The sequence below is a fragment of the Rhinolophus sinicus genome, linkage group LG06 (assembly GCF_036562045.2).
Source record: "Rhinolophus sinicus isolate RSC01 linkage group LG06, ASM3656204v1, whole genome shotgun sequence".
Lineage (NCBI taxonomy): Eukaryota > Metazoa > Chordata > Mammalia > Chiroptera > Rhinolophidae > Rhinolophus > Rhinolophus sinicus.
The window spans coordinates 77,122,065-77,139,601 of record NC_133756.1 but is presented as its reverse complement, the minus strand read 5'-3'; positions in this window follow the sequence as shown (position 1 = coordinate 77,139,601).

Below are 17,537 nucleotides of genomic sequence, written 5' to 3'. Positions count from 1 at the left end.
TATTTAAACATGACATTAAAAGTACAATAAAAAAATTGTTTTGATAAGTTGGACTATGCAAAAGTTAATAACTTTTGCTTTTCAAAAGGTACCATTAAGGAAGTGAAAAGACAAGCCACAGCCTGGGAGGAAAAAATTACAAATCATATATCTAATAAACTACTTTAATCCAGAATACCTAAAGAACTCCCAGAACTCAATAACAAGAAGACAAGTAACCCAATCTTAAAATGGGCAAAATATTTCAGTAGATATTTTACCAAAGAAGAAATATATGAATGGCTAATAAACTCATGAAATGCACTGCAAGCTTACTAAAATAGCAATAATTTTAAAAAGAGTTAATATCATGGATAAATACTACAACTTAGATGAATCTCAAAACTTGTGCTAAGTGAAAAAAACACACACAATGATTCTATTTATATGAAATGTCCAGAAATGGTAAATCTATAGAGTCAGAAAGATTAGCAGTTGCCTAGGGCTGGGGTGGGAGCAAGGACTGACTGCCGGGTACACAGGAGCTTTTTGGATAGGTGAAAACATTCTAAAACTGGACTATAGTGATAGCTGCACAATTTATAAATTTACTAAAAAACACCCATTGAATTGTATAGTTACAATGGGTGAGTTTTTTAAATTAAAATTTATTGGGGTGACAATGGTCAGAAAAAGCTACATAAGTTTCAAATGTACAATTCTATAATACATCATCTATATATTGCCTTATGTGTTCACTACCCAGAGTCACTTCTCCTTCCATCGCCATATGTTTGTCCCCCTTTACCCTCATCTACCACTCCCTTCTCCCCTTACTGTCAGGTAACCACTGAATTGTTGTCTGTGTCTATGAGTTTTTGTTTCTTTATTTGTTTGTCTTGTTCCTCTCTTGCCTTCAGTTTTACATCCCACATATGAGTGAAGTCATATGGTTCTCTACTTTTTCTATCTCACTTATTTCATTTAGCATAATAATCTCAAGATCCATCCATGTTGTCAAAAATGGCAGTATTTCATCTTTTTTATGGTAGAATAGTATTCCATCGTGTATATGAAGTCTGACAATTAAGTTTGCAAACTCATCCTAGAAAACGTGCTACATACCTCATTGTTAAATATCACTATGGTCACCTTTGACGTACTCCCCAAAGGTGGAGCTTACACTCCAACGCCAGTGCCTAGTCCACCCTTCAAAGCAATTTTGGAACTCTTTTTCTGGAATGGCCATCAGAGCTGTTGTCATATTACCCTTGACGTTCTGAATGTCATCAAATGTCTTCCTTTCAATATTTCCTTTATCTTTAGGTAAAGAAAGAAGTCATTGGGGGCCAGATCAAGTGAGTAGGGAGGGTGTTCCAATACAGTTATTTGTTTACTGGCTAAAAACTCCCTCACAGACAGTGCCGTGTGAGCTTGTGCATTGTCGTGATGCAAGAGCCATAAATTGTTGGCAAAAAGTTCAGGTGGTTTTTGTCTAACTTTTTCACGCAAACTTTTCAGCACTTCCAAATAGTAAACTTGGTTAACTCTTTGTCCAGTTAGTATAAATTCATAAGGAATAATCCCTCTGACATCAAAAAAAGTTTAGCCACATCATTTTGACTCTTGATTTGGACTGATGGAACTTTTTTTGTTGTGGAGAATTGGCTGATTTCCACTGTGCACTCTGACACTTTTTTTCAGGGTCGTATTGGTACACCTATGTTTCATCACCAGTAATAACACAGCTCAAAACACCATCTTGTCTCTCCAAAAGGTCTTGGCAAACTTTGACTCTCCTTTGCTTATGTTCGTCGGTGAGCTCCTCTGGGACCATATTTGCACACACCATTTTCATGCCAAGATTTTCAGTTAAGATTTTCCCAACTGTGTCTCTATCAATGTTTACTTGATCTGCTATGCTTCTCACAGTCAGCCAACAATTTGGACACACAATTCAATGAATTTTTTCATGTTTTCGTCAGTTCTGCTTGTTACTGGCCACCCTGACGCATTCAATGACGCATTCTTCATCAATGACACATTCTCTCCCCTCAGAAAAATGTTTAATCCATTTGTATACTGACGTTTTCTTCATGGCATTATCCCCATAAACTTGGACTAACATGTCCCTGATTTCACTTCCACGCTTGCCAAGTTAACCAAGAAATTTAATGTTTGTTCATTGCTCTAATTCAAGCTCAGACATTCTCATGGCATACAAAAGCCTGCCACAACAATAATGAACATCACTCAGCAAGACACTGACAGGAATACACTGTGAGACAGTGATATACCAAGGTTATTACTGAGCTGTTTGTACAGAGCTGCCAATGTAAGTGCACAGTGACAAGTTCGTGAACTTAATTGTCAGACCTCGTATATACCACATCTCTTTATCCATTCTTCTATTGAAGGACACTTTCATTGTTTCCATGTCTTGGCCACCATAAATAAAGCTGTAACGAACATCAGCATACATATATCTTTACAGATAAATGTTTTCAGATATTTTGGGTAGATACCCAGGAGAGCGATTGCTGGTTCATATGGTAATTCTATTCTTAATTTTTTGAGGAACCTCCATACTGTTTTTCCACAAGACCTGTAACAATTTACATTTCCACCAATAATGTATGAGGGTTCTTTTTTCTCCACAGCTTCTCCAACACTTATTATTTGTCTTGTTGACAATAGCCATTCTAACGGGTATGAAATGATACCTCATTGTGGTTTTGATTTGCATTTGCCTAATAGGTAGTGAAATTGAGCATTTTTCATATATCTGTTGGCTGTTTGTATGTCTTGTTGGGAGAAGTTTCTGTTCATGTCCTCTGCCTATTTTTTAATTAGACTCTTTGTCTTTTTGTTGTTGAGTTATATGAGTTCCTTATATATTTTGGATATTAGCCCCTATTGGAAGCATTGTTTGCAAATATCTTCGCCCACAATGGGTGAATTTTAAGGTATATAAATTATATTTCCATGATGCTGTTTTTAAAAAATAAGAAAAAAATGATAAAGAAAAAAAAAGAAACTCTGTAACAGGTACATGAAATTTCATGGGATAGCCCATGTGAAAAGCGCTCTGTGACTTTTTAAGCCCGGTATGGATCAGAGCAATAATAATATGGGGTTTTGTGATTACAGGAAACAAAACAAGGACTGTATCTATTGAAGGTGAGCTTAGCAACCAGAATAATTTTGGTTAGCCATAAAGAAGGACATTAAAACCTTCTTAAATTTTTAATGGTTGCTAAATCCTACAGCATTTAAAAAATATCCCAATTAGCATCTAGTTCCTATTCTTAAAATAGTTTTAACTTCATCTCAGCTTCCAGAGATGAAAAAAAAAGTGAGAGCCAACCAAGTCTTCTTCTTTGCCTTATGGTTTTAGGCTTCCCCAGCCGTCATTAGAGATATTTACAGATAGCTTTGGATGTTTGTTGATTTTGCTGCCCAGCATCTATTTTTTCCCTCCTCTTTGTGTTTATTTCCATTTTCTAGACTTTGATGTACTGGTGTATTTGGTGTGACTTTTAAGCCCGTTAGCCATTCACATTTCCTGCTCAGCTAGTCTGAGGTCCAATCTAATTGTAGAGGTCCCTGTTGAAGTCTCCTTAAGATGGTAGGTATTCAGGAAATCAGGAAGGTGCAGTACAAGGGAAGAAAAAGCAGGAAGCTGGCAGTGAGATCCCAAGAACAATTCCCAGTCCTTTATTTGGCCCTTCGCTCACGGTGAGCTCCCCTTGTTTTTCTGTCTCTCTGTCTCTCTCTCTCTCTCTCTCTCTCTCTCTCTCTCTTCTGAAGGGTCAAATTCTTTCTCGTAAGGCTTGACCCCTCCTTTCCTGGAAAATTTATTTTTTACCAAGAGTTTCCCCTCAATCATCCTACCTGGAGAGACTCAACAATGATAGAAAATGGAACTTCAGATTGAATCCTTCATCTTCTCTCAAATGAAACAAGCATCTAAGAAAAGAATCTACTTATTTTACATTTATTAATACATACCTTACGATGTGATCACCATGATAAGTCTAGCAATCATCTGTCACCAAACAAAGTTATTACAATATTACTGACTATGTTCCCGTGTTATACATCCCTGTGACTTATTTATTTTATAACTGGAAGTTTGTACTTTTTATTCCCCTTCACCTTTTTCACCTATCCACCTACCCCCTCCTTGCTGGCAACCATCAGTCTGTTCTCTGCATCTATGCATCTCTTTCTGTTTTGTTTTGTTTTAGATTCCACATATACAGGTGATATCATACAATATCTTTCTCTGCTTATATCACTTAGCATAATACCCTCTAGGTTCACCCATGTTGTCACAAATGTCAAGATTTCATTCTTGCTGAGTAATATTTAAGTTGTACACCTGGTACTAATATCATACTATGTCAACTATACTTTAATAAAAAACCTGATGGTGCCCTTATATCACTTTTAAAATAAAATAACAGACTATATGGTTCCAACTATATGACACTTTAGAAAAAGCAAAACTATGGAGACAGTAAAGGGGGTTACTGCGGAGGGAAGGGATGAATAGGCAGGACACAGAGGATTGTGACACTGCTCTGTACGATACTGTAATGATGAGTACATATCATCATACATAAAATGCACAATGTCAAAAGTAAACCCTCATGACAACTATAGATTTTGGGTGATGATGTGTCAATGTAGGTTCATCAGTTGTAACAAATATACCACATGGTAAAGGATGTTGACAGTGGGGGATGCTACATGTAGGCAGGACAAGAGGAATTGGGGAAATCTCTGTACTTTCTGCTCAATTTTGCTATGAACAAAACTGAGCAAAGCTACTCTAAAAACTATTACTAATTACTCTAAAAAATAAAGTTCATTAAAATTTTTTAAAATAAGAGAGCAGAATTGATAGGTGGAATAAATACCAAAATCCTGGTGTTGTTATTCTGCTCCTGAATGGCAGTCACCAGAATTATATGTGGCCATTGTCCTGCTCTGACCTGCAGAAGCAGCTGCTCAATGGTGGCAGCAGTTGTTGCCATTATTCAGGATTAGTCTTCACTCTGCCTTCTTCACTTACGGCTCATAACAACAGCCTAGTCCATAGATGCTCAAGGCAACCTCAAGCCTACACATCATATCTAGAATTCAAGCAATTCCTAGGGCTATGAAGAGCCCACCATTGATACATTTCCCCCTACACCCATGCCCAGAATTCCTCCTGGCTGCCAGGCTGTAATTCTCCTTGTCTGTGAGTTGGACTAGCAGGAGCCAGAGAAAGTACAACTATTTTGGAACATTAAAACAGCTATTGACAAGGAAATGCTAAATTATTCTATTTTGTTTGTTTATGAAATACTGTGTGACAATATAAACTCTGGAGAACAGAACCCATGTTTTGCTCTCCCAGTATTTTTATCAAGGCTCCTTTGCAAGCGGGTCACCAAGTCCACATGCTCCTTGCCTGGGAAGGATTATTTCCCAGTGCTGAATGAGGTTGCCTGAAGATAACCTCTCTTCCTGCCTGTGTGAAAGCCTATTCTGGATGGTCAACTCAAAGACCGGCAGGGTGGCCTGTAACAAGGGAAGGAAGCAATCAGAAGATCCAGCCCATGGGGTGCAGTGGCTACCCAGCCCCCTCAGCCAGCTATGCCCATCAGGAGAGAAGCGACGTAGGGTGCTCAGCTATCCATTCATCTAGCTGCTGGTTCCTTACTTACCTTCTCTTGTACAGGTAGGTTTTAATTAAAACAAGAGCTAAGTTCCGTGTGAGCCAACCGAAACATGTTTGTGAACTGCCTCCAGTCTGAGAGCACAGTTCGTGACCTCTGGTCTAGACTCTGAGAAAATTAGGTGCCATGCCTGGAAAGGCTGTGGAGAAAAGACAAGGTCCCAACACCGAGAAGGAACCTCGGTCCTCTCCGTGGCTGTGCTTCAAGCCAGTGGCCGGCCCTCGTCAGGTGGCTGCACGATACACCTAAGGAGGTCAGATCCTGGGTCCTGTGCTCTCAGCCCCTGGAAAAATTCTCACACTTTGATGGACTCCAGAGCCCAGGTCGCTCAGAACCCAGGCACAGTGCTGGCCGGGACAGCCTTCCTGAAGCCTTGGGGCTCTGTAAAACCTGCCACCTTTGCAAAGTCCTTGGTGGTAGCCCCGTTAATGACTGAAACAGACTTTCCACCAGCTCAGCCAGATAAGGGTCCAGGGTCATATTTGAATTTGATTTGAAAGGAATAAAGAAAAGTGACATTTCTTTCCCATCTGTGTTTATAATTTTAGATTCACACTTGTAGTAAGAATAAGGCTCCTAATAGACATTCCTGACCTTGTACCCCTCTCTACCCAGGTTCCTCATCCCGTATCTGAACCCACTCTCATCCCTGCTTCTAGGGGTGGGGCAGGCAGGGAGGGAGGATATCTTTTTCATTCATTACATTGCAATTATTTCTCTTTTGAGCTAAAAGCTGAATAATTTATTTTCTAGGTCACCTCAAGATATCCCCAAGTCATCACTGGAACTGTTTAATAAAAGTCATTCTTCATTACAAAGTATATTAATTTGCTAGGGCCACCATAACAAAGTACCACAGACTGGGTGGCTTAAACAGCAGACATTTATTTTCTCGCAGTTCGGGAGGCTGAAAGTTTGAGCTCAAGTTTTAATAATGAAGTTAATTGTGTATAGTTCTGTTGGCAAGATTGGTTTCTTCTGAGGCTTCTCTCCTTGGCTTGTGGATGGCTGTCTTCTCCCTGTGTCCTCACAAGGGCTTCGCTCTGTGTATGTCTGTGTCCTGACCTCCTCTTCTTACAAGGACATCAGTCCTATTCAGTTGGGGTCCACCCTGAAGGCCTCATTTTAACTTAATTACCTCTGTGAAGCCTCTACCTCCAAATGTAGTCACATCTGAAGTACCAGGTTTTGGGACTTCAACATATGGCAGGTGGGGGTGGGGAACACAGTTTAGCCCATAATACACAAAGAGGGTAGCTTTATTCGGGACCCCGAAAGTTGTTCCCGTCACACAAATACAGATCTGATCGTATCAAACCCTGTGCCAGCTGAGTTCTTCAAAGTTTTAGGTGCCCGAACTTGCTCCCTAGGCTTCTGTACAAGGCTTCTTCAAAACTTATGGCGTATTCAAAACAAAGTCTTTCTAGTTTTCCCAGTGAAATGTTCATAGTTCTAAGGCTGATCTTATCAAAAAGCTTTGTCAGCACAAAGCCTCTGGATTTACATAGGGGACTCTGGAGAAAGCCACATGGTGTCAAGGAGAAGCTGGACTGTAGCCTCCTCTTTTGGTAACCAGATTGATATATAATACCCTTTATAGTCTTGTTTTTCAGCTTAAATTGTATATTCCCCAAGTCGTCGGCTGAATAAATAAATTGAATTAGGGGTGGGGGTGTGCAACTTTGAATAACGCTGGCTCTCATCTGTGAAATTCTATATGGCTTTGTCTAGGACCTAGACCAGTTGTTCTTGCCTGGCAGTAATGGTTTGATTCTCACATTAAACTTACTAGTTTGATAAAGGGCCAAAAAGTGCAGACTCAAGAATCTGAAATGACCCATTTTCCAAGGCGAGGCCCTGGCAAAGCCAACTATCTGTGGGAGATGGGAAGGGGCCCGGGCTTCTAATTTTGTGGTCTCCCTGAGGAACAAACATTTCTTTTGTGTATGTTTCTACTTTGATGTAGAAATAAAAGAGTATTTATATATCATTGAAGCTTTATCATAAACATTTTATAGGGAACATTTGCCCAGGAATCCCCAAACTTTGATGCCATTACAAGTCAGGGAGAAAACGATGGACACAAGCAGGCCAGGGAGCCCGAGTGTAGCCTGTCTTCTCCCACAGCTGCAGAGCTGCCGCCCGCCACATTAGCCCAGAGGTAAGCCGTTTGACAGCAAAGTCTTGCCACAGATAGAACTCGTCCTCATCCCACTGGCAGGTGTTTTAAAGCAGAGCCTGAGGCAGCATCTCCAGGAAAACTGGAAGGTCAGTTCTTCCTGTGAACTGCAGGCTCCTCTGAGTCCCCACAACTGCATTTCTGTGAATTCAGGTGGGACCTTGAGGAAGGGACAGAAAGCTGCTCCAGCCAAGAGCCAAGTCTGAGTGAGTGCCTTTTGTTTGCAGGTGCACAGCAATGCACAGAGCTGAGCTGGACGGTTGTCTCCCAGCCTGCTGACCGGCTGTGGCAGCACCCTCAGTGTGGGGGCAGGGACAGAGGGAGGCAGAGTGCAGAGGGACAATGCTGAGCTGGGGTGAGACAGCCTCAAGCTTCCCCCTCCCGGGAGTCTTCCAATCAAGAAACGTCTTCCCTTCCTGCTCCTCACTTTCTCGGGCTCAGTTGCAGCCACAGCCCCTGCCATAGGTAGTGCTAAGACCACGGACCTCAGAATCCTACCCACCTGGGCTTGAATCCCAACACTGCTATTTACTAACTGTGAAATCTGGGGCAACATGCACTATACTCACTTTCTTCATCTTTAAAATGGGCTCCCCTCACCTTCCTCACAGTATTGTTGTGTGGACTAGTGAAGTCCTAAGAGAGCCTGTGGCCTGCTATTATTGTGCTTTTTGAGGTTGCGGGGTCAGCGCCTCATGTGTTAAATATGTTCGAGAAGAAAAGCAAACACCTTGATGAGCAAACTCAGCTTGTCTATCCCTGAATGGCCTCTGCGCCATGCCCACCACTGGGCCATACCCAGGGTGGGCCATGCCCAGCCTAACAGCCATACCTCACCACTGATCGCCTCCTTCCTAGTGCCCCTCAGGAACTCCCACGTGGCCACTGGCCTCTGTCTGAGCACAGGAGACAAAAATGTGGACCTTGGGAAAGGGAGAGGGGGGCACCCCTCTTTCTGCACCATACTTGTATCCCAGAGAGGAGGGGTGGAGTTCTAAATGTGGTGGCCCCAGAATGCGAGGTTCTCTGTTTTGTAAAATCCCAGCCAAAGCCAACAGGACACGAACTTTCCAATGACCATCCTCCTTATTCTATAAATGGAAGTCATGTTTCCCAAAGTAATGCTCAGGGAAAAAGTTTCATCTTGAATTGCTTCTCATCTCCAAGACTGTGAGCTCCTTGAGGAGAAAGAATATGGGCTACTAATGTTTGTATCCGTAGAGTCTAGCACTGTCTGGCACATAGTAACCATAGTAATGGTTTGTATGTTGAATGAATACAGACACCCTTACATCTCAGCTTCTTTATCTCATTTCTCTAAGCAATCTTGATCGCTTTTAGCAAGCTGATTAACATCAAAGCCTTGATTTTCTCATGCATAAAATGGGGCTAAAACATGCCTAAATATTAGGATTGACTTCAGAATTTAATCTACAAGAATAGTGTTTCCAAACTAAGGGTCTCTTCCCATTTGTAGGTCACAAAATCAATTTAGTTGATTATGATGAGCTTTTTATAATGAGGTAGGAAATAATTGGACACAACGAAAAATGTGGTTGGGAAGATTAGAGTAAATGTTAATAAGTAAAAGTATTGTATTGTAACTTTTTTTCAATTATGTGTATAGGTGAGTACTGGCTTGGACTATAAAATGTATTTCTCACTGTACACGTGGTATAAGATGTCTGAAAGTCACTATGGGAGCAGGCTCACAGGCCAGCTCTGAGAGGACGGGATCTCGGCACACACTGCCTGTGGAGCCCAGTGTCACCTGTGAGAAGCAGTGGAGTTTCCCCAGGTCTGCGCAGTGGCAACCGTTGTGCTGCAACACCCTCTGGGATGCACTAACTTTATCATGTTGCAAAGGTTTCACCTAAAGAACTAGTTTCTGAGTGAAAAGCCCAGACCTATACAAGTCTGACATTTGTTATTTGAAGGTAAAGAAACCACAATTAAGACTAAATTGGTCTTTTCTCAGGGGATGCATAAACACATGCTCCAGAACATTTTAGAAGGAATTTCAGGAAAGGCCTATAGTTTCCATGTAAAGTCTTGGACCGAAAGGCTTATATTAGGAGGAGAAAAGCTGAGGTTTGAAATTAGAGAATCATGAACTCTCTGAGTAAGAAAGGACCTTAGAAATCAACTGACAACCCCATACATGAGTCCTTTGTGCCAGGTCACTTCCAGAGAGGGGGATCCTTGCTTCCTCTCAGAAAAGCCCATTCTGTTTTCATCAGCTCTAATTGTACAAATGGTCTTCATTTTATCCAATACAAAACCCCCCTTCTGTCACTTTCAATTATTGATCCTAAAAGCCAAAGAGAAAAGAATTCCCTTATAAAGTCTCTCAATTGATCAATGCTAAAAAAATGTATTGACTAAAAAGTTGGATAGCCCAACAGTTGTATAATCCTCTGAATTCAACCCAGTGCACATCATCTTGAGGGACTTGATCATAATTCGGGTTCTTTGTCCAGCTTCCTTTTGTCATTGGTTTGATTTAAAAAAAAAAAAAAGAGTCACAAAGCTAAGTTATTACATGAACATAAGGAAACCAAATACCCTTTAACAGTAACTTTACCCATATTATCAACATCCAGTCTCAGTCTCCTTTTTGAAGAATTGAGCTTCTGAGATCAGAACAGAGAATGTTGTCTCCAGAAGGGGCAGGGAGCTAGGAGAGTGCCCCTTTCCCCTTATGAGTTCCATGTTGATTTCTGCTATAGAAACTTCCTCTGGTCTCCAGACAGCACCACTTCTCTATTACGATTCCACTGAAGCATGGTCACAATACTCTTTCCTTGGATGCTCTGAGCACAACTGAAATGCATTGGAGTTTGTAAGGAAGAAGGTCATCCCAACTGCACAAAACCAAAAAGAGAAATAGGTTTGAGGCATTGCTGTTGGTACCATGGACTCTCAGAGTGCTCAGGTCTCCCTGGGACCCTTATCTCCAACATGGCACCATCCACTTAACCCCTGCTGGAATCCTAAGTAAGGAAAGCAACTCCCTTTACAACCTTAAAGATTCCATCTTGGGCGTCGGGATCTCCCATCCTAGTCCCTGAACCTCTTCTTTTCCCTCTTTCACTAGCTGGGTTTACTCTTCAGTGAGTCTTAGCCAAGAAGAATCTGGGTCTTATCACACTGGTAACCTCACGATCCCAGTGTCCACCAGCACTGTGGTCCAGCAGCCCCGTCACTCCATGTCAGTCCCCCACAGAGAGTGGAAGATTGCCTTCTCCAGGTTTAAAAAAATTCCTGCTTGAGTTCCTCTGCTGACTCTGAGGGACCCCATTAGGCACTCAGTTATTTTCCCAAGTAGAGATAAATTCATAAACACCAAGCACAAGGAATAATCACACCCTTTCTTACTTAGAAGCCACCACCACCCACTCAGGTATCCCCTGGACCCACTACAGTATCTCTCCCACCCAAACGTCACCAATTTGCAAGTCATCAGTTCACCCTGACATCTTGTTCTGGGACTCAGTTTGGGCCCCTGTGCTGTGTCCCAGAGCCCCAAACATTCTGGTGGAAATAAAGACTGGCTGTCTTCTTTTCTACGTGGAGTCCTCTCGACTGCCTTCTCAATTAGCATGTCATCCATCAGATCGAGAGAGAAGCAGATGGCAGAGCCTGCCTAAAATATAGTGTGGTGGTTCATTCAATCACCAACACAAAGCAAAGCACATTCTGGCATTGACTTCCCACAAGATATTTTTTTATCCCTTAGCGTATCATTTGTATAAGACTTTCCTAGATGTGCATACTGTTCCTGGAATCTTAGTGTTGGAAAGATCTTGGAGGTCTTGTGATCTCATACTGTCTTTTTGCAGGGTGGTTACTAAAACCAAAACCATTCAGCTTTCTACTGAAATAATAGGGCCTAGTGCATCCCAAGCACTAACATGCTGCCCCTTTGTGTTCCTGATATACTACCTGGGGCAGTTGTGAAATATGGCCACAATTCCTCGCCCTTCCTCCTATCACAAGGTAGGACCTATCTGTTCATCCTTTAAAGCTGAGTGGGCTTGTGGCTGCTCTGACCAGTGGAATATGGTGCAGAAAATGCTATGTTTTGATGTTAGGTCATAAAAGGCCATGCAGTGTCCCTCTTCCTTGCTGGAACACCGGCTCTTAGATCTTTGAGCCACCGTGTAAGAAGTCCAACTATCCTCCCATAAGGCTGCAGATGTGGGAGCCTGTGAGTACGTATGCCAGTCTTCACACCCATCGGAACCCAGCCTTTTTGCCATTCCCCCACAGCACGAGTCTCACACCACCTACACCCGTCCGTTCACCAGCTGAATACCTCCAAGTGACCTCAATCTCAGTCAGGGCCACACACGGCAGAATTGCCCTGCTGAGCCCTGCCTGAATTCCTGACCCACACACGTTTAAGCTACGAAAAAAAAGTTATTATCTTAAGTCCCTAGGTTTTGGAGTAGACTTTGTGCATCAGTAAATAACTGGAACACTGCATGATTTCCTATATTAGTTTGCTAGGGCTGCTGTAACAAAGTACCACAAGTACCACTGAGTAGATTGAACAGCAGAAATTTATTTCTCAGTTTCTCAGGCTTGAAGTCCAAAATCAAGGTTGTTTCTTCTAAGGCCTCCCTCCTTGGCTTGTAGATGACCACCATCTTCCAGTGTCCCTGCCTGGTCTTCCCTTTGTGTGTGTCCTTGTTCTGATCTTCTTATAAGGACAATAGTCATATCGAATTAGGGCCCACCCTCATGACCTCATAAAGAGTAATTAACTCTTTAAAGACTCTGTCTCCAAATTAGGTCACATTCTGAGGTACTGGGGGTTAGGACTTCAACATATAGATGGGGGGGGGCACAATTCAACCCATAACACCTCTAAAAGTGTTCTGATCACCAACTCCAATGTGTGGGTATAGGGGTTTTTCCACACCTCCAACAATTCTCTGGACTCCAGCTGATGTCCTGACACTATCCACCCAGAGATAGCATCAGATTCCACAGGTTGTGTTCAGTTCCACAAGACTGTGCTTGCCTCCTACTTCAGATGCCAATCACGAGCCCAGGTTGTTACCTCTGCTCCTGACCTACTGGCTGTAAATCAGAGGTTCCCATGACCCCCTCCTTGGGTTTGATTAATTTGCTAGAACTCAGGAAACCCATTTATTCACCAGTGTTAAGGAATAAAAGTTCAATCAAGTAAATCTGAGCATCTATTTGGCTTTATTGAGCAATTCATGAATCAAGCAGCTTCTCATCTAGCAAATAAAGAGGTGCTCCAAGGAGCTGTACAAAATGGAAGGCTTTTATAGGCAGAAAAAGGGTGGGATAAGGAAGTTATTAGCAAAATAAAAGAAATGATTGTTTCAAGCAAAGATGTCTTTTGGGGGGAAGGGAATGAAAGGGATTATCAATGAAAGAAGCAACCAAACCTGTAGAGAATTTTAATGAGTTTATTTGAGCCAAACTGAGGACAATTGCTGGGAAGCAAAATTTCAACAGGTTAAGAAAATGCTCTGGAGAATGGCAGTTTTGCAGCTTATTTAATACATTAGAATTAAAGGAAGGAGGCATAAGGAGGGTTACACAAAATCTATTGGTGTTAGGTTAAGGGGGCTGGAGAAAGCAAAGCAGGGAAATCTCTGGGATTGAATAAAAGGTAAAACAGAGAAACATACTACTTTTACATAGTCTGGATAGTTAATGATTAACATTCACAGCACATAGAGGTGGTATTTTGGGAACAAGACAGCACTGATGGGTTCTCCGTCGTGCTTTGGTGAGGTGGATTACGCCCTGAAGGGTCCTGAAAAAGGGATTACCCTGACATTCCAAGGGCATGCTATCATAGTGCAAAAAGACAATAGATAGGCTCACCTCTCAAGGTAAACATTGACCTTTGTTAAAGCAGCTACAAGTCTAGGATGTGACTACCCACCATGATTAACATTCATAAATTCCACCTTTAGTTAGGAATTTTTATGTTCAGACCATCCTACGTCGTTACTTTCAGTCTCAGTTTGTAGGGACTGCCATGCTGGCCTCCCAAGTTTGTCAGGTTTACTGTGCAGTCTATTTTTCATCCACAGGGTCTTAACATGCCAATTACCTAATTAATGTTGACCAGGAAATTTCAGATTGACTATTGAATGGTCACATTCCTGGGAGAGGTTGAAACTGCAGTAAGTCTTAGTTTATTATCATAGGGGTAAATGACTCCATTTGGGGCCTGTTATTTCTTTTTTAACACAAGATTACTGGTTTACTACAAAGAATATTAAATGATACAAACCAACAGCCAGATGAAGAAATACATAGGGCAAGATCCTGAACAGAGCAGCTTCTGTCCTCATGAATGTGGGGCCCAGCATGGTGGCACATGGAAGCGTTCTTGTTCTCCAACCTGGAAGCTCTTGGAATCCCGTATATACTACCTAAGGAACAGCCAGATGGAGGAGATGCACAGAGCAACGCATGCGGAAATGATGGGGAGCTTCCGTGCCCCTCTGAGCCCACCACTCTTCCAGAATACGTGGAGACTTGTTCACCAATCCAGAAGCTCTCTGAACCCTTCCTTTTGGATCAGTATGAAGGCTTCATTACATAGGCGTGACTGATTAAATCATTGGTTACCAGTGATGGATTTAACCTGAACCTCCTCTTCCCTCCTCAGAAATTAAGGGGTGAAACTGAAAGTTCCAAACCTCTACTCTGGTTGGTTCCCCTGGCAACTAGTCCCCAATCTTATGTACTTTCCAAAAGTCACCTGATTAATATAAATCCAGTGGTGGTAGACAAAGACCAATCTATATTTCTTATTATAAATCACAATATCACAACCTTCTTAAAAGGAAGAACAGTCTTTATATAATCCACACCCTCAAATAATCACTTCTAACTGCTCTAATAGGAAAAACAACGCACTACATATTCTTGCCTATATCACTCAATAATAATACATCCTAAACTGAAGTTGAAATAATGTGCATAGAAAAGAATGAAAATCAGTTATGATTATGTGAACTCTTTCTTTGTGTACAATGGGAAACTGGGGCCCACCTTCCAAGATGGTGAGAATGAAAAAAGCTTCAGGGCCGTGATAACAACTGGTCATGCAGGCTGTAGTCCTCCATCACACCTGTGCTGTGTGAGGCCAGGGCCACTGGGACAGAAAGGCAGGCCACTTCAGCAGGGCACTGTGGGGGAAGGCCAAGTCTGTCAGGGCTTTTTCAGGCTCCCCTGTGAGCCTGGCTCCAGCAATCAAGCTGTTAGGTTAGGCAGGAATCCCACCTGCTGCAAACACAAACAGGACACTCAGTGTTCCATTAAGGAACTTGTATATTACTCTGCAAGCCCCTCTCATTAATTATGTGCATGATGCTGTGCTGGGGGTGGGTGGACAGCAGATTGGTATGCTAACCTTTCACCTCTCCAGAGCCTGGACTCAAGCCCCAGCCCCCAACTCCACATGCAAACATGGTCTTGGCAAGCAGAGGCCGAGTCTGGTTTATGTAGAGCGAGGAAACCACTGGCAAGCAGCTCTCTTGGCCCCGGCTTCAGGACACGGCTCAGGCCTAGACTGCAGGGGTGTATGGGAATAGCCGTGAGGGTTTCTGCAGCAGCCTGCAGGGAGAGAACCTTTCCTTGGAGTAGGAAAGCACAACAGTGTTTGTGTCAACAGAATTGAGTCCTCCCCACTTCCAGGTCTTCTTTTTTGTAAAAGCTCTGCTTCCTCTGTCAGGCTACCTCACAGCACCGAACCTACCTACTCAGTTCTTTTCAACACCCAAGCTTCCCCAGGTGGCCCCTGTGCCTCTGAGTCTCAGGTTCTGCACGCCCTCACTACTCTATGAAACTTTCCAAAGAGAAATGAACTTGCTGGCTCTAACCTCAGCTCCAGTTTCCATGCCATGGCCTCAAGCTCCTCCTGCCATGTGGCCAGTCCCACCTCAGGTGCCTGGAGACACCTTGGTCACAGCTGTTATTTGGATTGTACCATACTCGCTGTCGAGGTCTCCGAGAACTTCTCATTCAAGGTTGGCAAGATGCTGCCTGTCATCTCTAATCTTCCGAGGTCTGTGTCCCTACCAGGAGTTTGTTAAGGCACATGTGTGCTTTATGAAAGGAGAGGGGCTGAGGCACTGACAAATGGACAAAGCAGTCTGACTCCCTCCAAAGCACTTTATTTAGCACAGGAGCATTTTTCTCCACCATAGGCTCTTCCTCAGAAGCAGGAAGCCATCCCTGAACACCACCCACCATTTGAGGTTGTTTAGTACTACAAGTGATAAATAGTCATGCCAGCAGCTTACACCTTCATGCTCTGCCTCACTGTCTCGCTTGACCCTTACAGCTGGGACTTAGGCAGAACAGGATCTCTCCTCATATCACAGGGGTCAAGTATTTGGCTACCCCAAGGTCATCACACTAGGTGAAGTAAGGGAGGGATGTGGGTACCCGTCCAGTACTCTTTCCCTCACACATGCCATCTGGGGCCTGTGAGTCCTGTGACTCTCACAGCTCCCAGCCCCAGGCAGCCACGCCTCATGTTCTTTCACTGTGGGAGTCTGCCTACTCCATATGTTTCCCTCCTCCCCAGAGTGCTCATGACACCAACATGACAGTCGCAGCAGGAAGCAGAGATGCACAGCAAACAGCAGGCATGTCATTGTGACGCATCAAGCTACCTGTGAATCACCTGTGCCCTCTGTCAATTTATCACTAGCTCCCTTGCTCTACCCTTCATGAATGGCCTGTGAAAACGGAGCTGGGCCTATTAAATGTTTCCTTTGCCAGCTGGCACAAGGTGAACCTTTATCAGTAGAGGGCATTGCGGAAACATTACGGAAGGAAGAAGTCTTCCTTTCTGGTTCCAGTGTGCTCTTTTTTCAGCCTCCTGCCATACACGCAGTTTCTCCAACAGTAGGTCCAACAGCCCCTGTGGCCAGAAGCAAGCTCCCCTACAGACCCTACTTTGGATGGGTTTCTGCAGAGCGCCTCTGATGAGATGCCTCCTTGTGAACAGCTTTCTCTGGCTGCTAGGGGGCAGCTTTTTCAGGAAGTTCTGAAGGATGGATTTCCAGAAAGTTCCACTAGCACAGCAGTACATGTGCGGTTCTGCCATTTAGGAAGCCATGTCCATGACCTTTCTAACAAGGTCTGGGCATCACGTCAGGGACTAGGAACCCTTTCTTGGGCATTCTATCTCGGCCTTAGGGGTTGTGGCTACTCCTTATATACATCTGCCATGTCTTCATTCTTTAGAGTTCTCTTCACTTCTAACTAACCAATCCTTCATGACTTTAACTCCTTATTATAGTTAATAATTCTTTATATTGAACTTTCCCTGTTTCTGTGTCCTTATTGAATCCTGGCTAACACATTGCCTAAGTGGCAATCATTTTTCCCCTGGAAAACAGCATTGGCTTTCCTAGATTCAGTAGAGGGAGACCAAGCCAGTGAAAGATGTGGAAATCATGCCATATTAGGGATAATTGTGTAGAATCAAGGGAAGGGGAAGGAGATGTTGGCCAATGTGATCTGCTGCCTTCAAGTTCCTGATAAGCTGGCTGTGGAAATGGACTTGGACCTGTTCTATTGGACCCAGAAGTGAGATAGAGAGATCACCAATAGGCAAAAATCCATGGGGCTGG